At 33.8% G+C, this 6305-nt stretch overlaps 1 pseudogene; it reads left to right on the top strand.

The window, feature by feature from the left end:
- Positions 1–1573: 1573 nt before the first annotated feature.
- LOC141519556 (olfactory receptor 8I2-like) lies at positions 1574–2675 on the top strand (annotated as a pseudogene).
- Positions 2676–6305: the final 3630 nt, after the last annotated feature.

The raw sequence follows: 6305 nt of genomic DNA, 5'->3' as shown, positions 1-6305 counted from the left end.
AGGGCATGGAGATGGGAAAGCATAAAATGCATCTGCGATTTATAGACTGAGAGAGATCTCTGGAATATTGAATACTGAGAAATTATATGTTGAAAATGAATATGATACAAATACATATGAGGTAAAATTTTGCCATTCCAAGAAAAAAAAACATAAATTTACACAAAAATTAATATATCAATTTGTCACATGTACTCAAATATTTGATAGTGTAAAAATGTTTTATATCAAGCCTCCATAGTATTACAATTTGTTTGAGAATATGACTTCAATAAGCTATGTGTCTGTGGATCAAATATCAGAAGAAATGTTCCCATGTCTTCTAAAATGGACAGTTAACTAAAGATTGTCAGGGATTCTTATAATTTTTTCTATTACCAGATTCAACACATCACAGTAGTAAGCATTCTGAAATGTTGAATAAATTCTTCCTAGTGATAGGTATTCTGAAATGTTGTTCAATAAATTCTTTCTAAATGAATAAAAATATGATTAGTGATTAGTAAAGCTATCTACATCTAACTTGGACCTGACAATTTTTGCCTGAAGAAGAAAAATCTGAGGATGATAGATAGGATACCTCTCCTATGGAAGATAGATTTGATTTGTTATTCTTGGCACAAGATGGTTGAAAAAATTTTGAGTGCAATATATCATTATATTCTTAACTCCTTTGTATCATTGTTCAGTCTTTTCTGTTCTGTCCGACTCTTTGTGATCCCATTTGGAGTTTTGTTGGGAAAGATGCTAGAGTGGTTTGTCATTTCCTTCCACAGCTCATATAAGGCATGAGGAACCTAAGAAGATTAAGATATGAACTCAGGAAGATGTCTCTTTCTTATTTTTGACCAGGCACTCTATGTACTGCACCTGAATGAGAAAGGGACTCACTTTGCCCCCTTCTCCCCACCGCCCACAGATCTTAATACATTATAGTCCCTTAATAAATGTTGACTGTGTGATAGCTCCCATTCAAAGCTAAGAAAGATATTTTGTGGAGAATAGGAGGTGCAGTGTTTAGAGTGCTAAATCTAAAAATAGGACTAGCACAGTTTGAATTCAGTCTCATATCTTTACTGACTCTGAATCTGGCCAAATCCCTCAACCTCTGTCTGATTCAGGTTTTTTTTTTTCTTCTGTAAATTGTGGATAATGACATCTGCTATCTCTCAGGGTTCTTTTAAAGATCAAGGAGATAAAAAATTTAAGACATGTAGCATAGTGCCAGGAACACGTTGGATGTTAACTAAGATTACTGTTACCCAGCCCTTCAACTGAAGTTTAATGGACACAAACTTGAATATGCTAACTAGAGCATTTTTAATCAAATATGCATTAACCCTATTGGAGATTTGTAGCCAAAATCTATTTCCTAATGCTTTCACAGGCCAAATGAATAGAATACACATATCCCATATAGCACATCCATGTAAGCCCCAGTATGCCCTGCTTCGTCTGTACATTGATTATTGATTGGTTTAATATGCTATCTTACTTTCAAAGAAGATGCCCCTTCTCTGATGTCTCCATTATCTTTATTGCACAGGTTAATCCCTGGATTCAAAAGAAGTACATGGCAGGGGAAAATCTCACCAGAGTGACCTCTTTTACTCTCTCAGGATTTGCAAATCATCCTGAACTACAAGTTGGTCTCTTCTTGATCTTTCTCTTTATTTATCTTTTCACTGTTTTGGGTAATCTTGGATTAATTATTTTAATTCAAATTGACTCCCAACTCCATACGCCATGTATTTTTTTCCTGAGCAACTTAGCCTTCATTGATGCTTCATATTCCTCAACAGTCACAACTAAAGCTCTAAAAGATTTTCAATTGGAGGAGAAAAATATATCCTTTGTGGAGTGTTTTGTACAAATGTATTTCTTTGCTGGGTTGGGGTGTAGTGAATGTTTTCTCCTGGGATCAATGGCCTATGATCATTATATGGCAATCTGTAACCCATTGTTTTATTCAGTTGTGATGTCCCCAAAAGTGTGTATCTACCTGGGATTAATACGATATGTGGTTGGTTTCAATAACTCTTTGATAACCATTTGTCTTATAAGCAAGTTGGCATTCTGTACCTCTACTATCGACCATTTCTTCTGTGACACAACAGCACTTTTGGCCTTATCCTGCCATCACAGTTTCAAAAGAGAAGTGGTGATAATTCACCACTTAAGGATTCACTCTCCTCAGTTCCCTTACCATCATCATAATCTCTTTTGTGGCCATCTTCTCTGCCATCCTGAAGATATAGTCCACAGAAGGTCAGCTCAAAGCCTTTTCCACCTGTGCCTCTCATCTTGTGGGTTACTGTATTCTCTGGATCCTTCATGTTTACATATTTACGGCCAGAGAACACATCATTCTTTTTTTTAAGGTTTTTGCAAGGCAAATGGGGTTAAGTGGCTTGCCCAAGGGCACACAGCTAGGTAATTATTAAGTGTTTGAGGTCAGATTTGAACCCAGGTACTCCTGACTCCAGAGCTGTTGCTTTATCCACTGCGCCACCTAGCCACCCCTGAACACATCATTCTTGACAGAAGCCCAAATAGCCTCTGTATTATATACAATTGTAATCCCCATGCTCATTCCTTTTATTTATAACCTGAGGAATAAGGATGTGAAAAATGCTTTGATGAGAGTCCTATATAGAAAAATGTTTCCCCAATGATTGTAAATAAATACTAAGCAAGTAGAACTGCATTACCACAGAAAGGACACAAGTCTAAAATCCTTGAAATATGACTTCTATCAACTTTTCTGTCATAATAACTTTCATTCAGGTTTTCAATGATTTATTTATTTATTGTCAAAGACAATGATATTTTAGATTTCATCTGCCTTTACATTTATATAACAATTGATACTCAACTCCAGCCAAGAAGTATTGTTCCCTCAAAATATCACTGTATATTATTATGTATTGCTAATTGTAACATTATAAGATCCTTACATCATAGAGTTAAAATAATGTAACAGTAACAACAAAAAATATGGATTAGACATCAAGTTTTATTCACTGGTATTCAATGTTACCATAAGGTGGAGATCATTCTAGTAATGACAAGACTAAACTGAGGGAGATCAGAAAATTTGTTCAGTAAGAAGGGGAGAGGAACAGAATATATGTAACAAGTGTAGACAAAATCTTAAATTTGCCTATTATTTGACATCAGAGAACCATCCTTCTGCAGTGCTATTTTAACTGAAAGAGATAACATTTTTTTGAGTTTAAGTACCAGGAGTTCAAGATAAATATTTGTTTTTCAAGTCTAAAGGAGGAAAGAATTCTTTTCTGGATTAGGGAGGCATGACAAGACTTCCTTTAAAAGTCTAAGGAGTATATATTCCATTCCTCACAATAGCTAAGAAACATTGACCTTTGACCAGGAATAGTTGTAAAATTTATAATAATTATTTTACTTTGCCATTTTTCTCCCATTTCAATCAAAGATGACATCATTATGTCCGCTATAGATCAACTAAAAGTATGAAAAGAATATTAGAAGAGAAAAATAGCATCTCTAGCTGTCCTAAAGTTGTTAGAAGAATGGTCAAGCAACAAATATAAGGTCTATCTATGAGGGGGTGGGGGGGTGGGGGGTACTGATAATTAACAGGGAAAAATAAAAAAATCAAAACTTAGGAGATCCCTTTGATAGAATCACTGGCACAATCAAGAAGCATAAAAGAGAGAAAGTAAATATGAATACAAATTTATGGCCCATTTACTCTTTCTTCTGGATATATCTGATCCCTTTTTTATCTCCAGGAATCTCTCAATAGCTAGGCTTTTTCCAAATACATTCAGATTACTTATATATATCTTCTTTTCTGACTGAATGCAAATTTCATGTCAAAACCTATGATTTTAGAACCTCTTTGATTTACCAGTTGTCACACAGAGACCTTGTTTTACAAAATAGAAAATTTTAAAAACCAAATTTTACACAATCCATTTTTAAGACTTATTTTAAGGTACTTGACATTACTTTATTTCCCCCATTTGGAAGATGCTGTTCCATTAACAAAAATAACTTCCATAAAAATATCTATTTTGGGAACAAGTTTATCTAGTGGGTTTTTTATAAATTAGTTTTCACCTTTTGTCCATGAATCAGAAAGAATCAGAAAAAGAAAAAAAAATAACAAAATTGAAAAAATGTTTTAAAATAGGCCACAAGGGGCCAGCTAGGTGGCACAGTGGATAGAGCACTGGCCCTGGAGTCAGGAGGACCTGAATTCAACTGTTGACTTCAGACACTTCATAAGTACTTAGCTGTGTGGCCTTGGGCTAGCAACTTAACCCCATTTACCTTGCAAAATCCTAAAAAAAAAATAGGTCACAGGTCAGCCTTCCTTGTATGTATTTTAGTTGACTTTCTTAAATATCCCCTTAGCATTTTGAAAAGCTAAAGGATCTTACTTCTCACAGCATGGAGTTGACAGTATATGCCAAGGTTAGCCTATCCAGCTATTAGATTTAGATAGTTGCAAGGATATATATGCCTGTATGTATATGTGTATGTATATATATATATATATATATATATATATATAATATATATATATATGTATATATATTCCTTTATATCGATCACCTGAAATGAGTGAAAGAATTTACTACAAGGACCAAATACATAAGAAAGGACAGCTCCTGTAGATTTCAGTTTCCAAGTAAGGTTAGAAAGATGACCAAATGCTTTAAGCCTGATTTTAAATCCACCAGGTGATATTTCCAAATGTTGCATTTGAGAAATGATATTAGGAATGTCTAGTCTCAGAACTTGATGTACAATCACTTTCCCAATCTTTCTCAAAGAGTCTGTAATCACAAATATCCATCATCCCCATAGTGTTCCTGGCCTCAAACTCCTTGATCCAATCTACGGTTCCTTTTTACCTGGATTTCAAACTCAAAAGGTCTTTAATAACAATTTTATATAATCAGACAAAGATATAACTCTAATACTTAATTGTCTAAGAATCAAAATGTTACTGCTAGAATTTTGGGGATCATCAATTAAAGAGAATTTGGAGTAACTGAGAAATGAGGGCGACTGAAAGAATGAAGGAATTCGAGCCCTCTGGGAATTTTTCAAACAGCTCAGGATTTTATTATAAACATAGCAAAATAAATAGGTTAAGAAACTTTTTCCTTTAGGACAGATTGAATAACAAAAGGCTAGGCATAGATGCTTGGTAGACAGAGACCAAGACAGAGACAATGAGAGGGAGATAGAGGCAGGGATAAAGATAGAGAGCTGCCTGGATCAGAGAGAGAGGGACTGGCCCTGAGAGGAGGTACAGCCCATGTTCTTTAGCCTTGCTCCTTCACCGGGCACTGAGGGCAAAAGGGGAAATCCCTCCCCCCCCTTAGCTGACTGAAACCAGTTACAAGGTTGAAACCTGGGGGTTGGAAATGAAGAGATACAAATTTTACAATAAACAATGAAACAATAGAACTCTATTTACATTTCATGAACAAAGATCCTTCCACACCCTTAACCAGATTTCCGGATATAACAGCATTAAAAGATTCCAGAATTTGTTTCTGATTATAATTTTTCTACATTCAACATATATTTCTACAATTCTCTGCATCAAGAATATGTCACAGTGTGACAATAATCTTTCAGCGCAACAATAATATATTATTACAGAAGAACCTCACAATTCAATTCTACTGTTGCACAAAAGGATTATTAAAAAATGAATGAAATAAACTTTGGATTTAAAAAAATCAATAATCTTTATTGCCTCTTGAAACAGGCTTTACAAAAAAAAAGTTTTTATTGTAAAATGTTAGTTATTGGCCATTACTCTTATAATCCTTTTGACAATTAGAACATCTTAAGTTATTTTTAAAAAATTCAACAGGTATTATTAATTTCAAACAAAGGAACCATGAGAACAATCAGATTTCCAAGAGGGCAAATATGAATTTTTATATTTCATTAAATATATTTTCATATTCAAATCTTATTTCATAGAACAGTCAAAATAGCACAGAGGTTTTCTTAATTTTACCCTTATGATTTTGCATATTTTGTTTGATATATTTATTTCTACACAAATACATTCATCATTCTCAAAAGAAAATGAGATCTTCAGGAATTTAATCTTTTCACGAAAATTTCAATATCAATATAACAAGTGTTGGAAAATTTTAGATGATAACAGCAACAATGAAAATATACAAGCTTCCCTGTCCTTGAGTTCATTAATCAACATTGGACACAGCTGTTCTCATCAATATCAAATTAATGTTATAATGAATAAATTTACAGATGAATTCTTT

Source organism: Macrotis lagotis, chromosome 3 (assembly GCF_037893015.1).
Source record: "Macrotis lagotis isolate mMagLag1 chromosome 3, bilby.v1.9.chrom.fasta, whole genome shotgun sequence".
Taxonomy (NCBI): Eukaryota; Metazoa; Chordata; class Mammalia; order Peramelemorphia; family Peramelidae; genus Macrotis; species Macrotis lagotis.
This window is presented reverse-complemented; position numbering and strand designations above follow the sequence as displayed.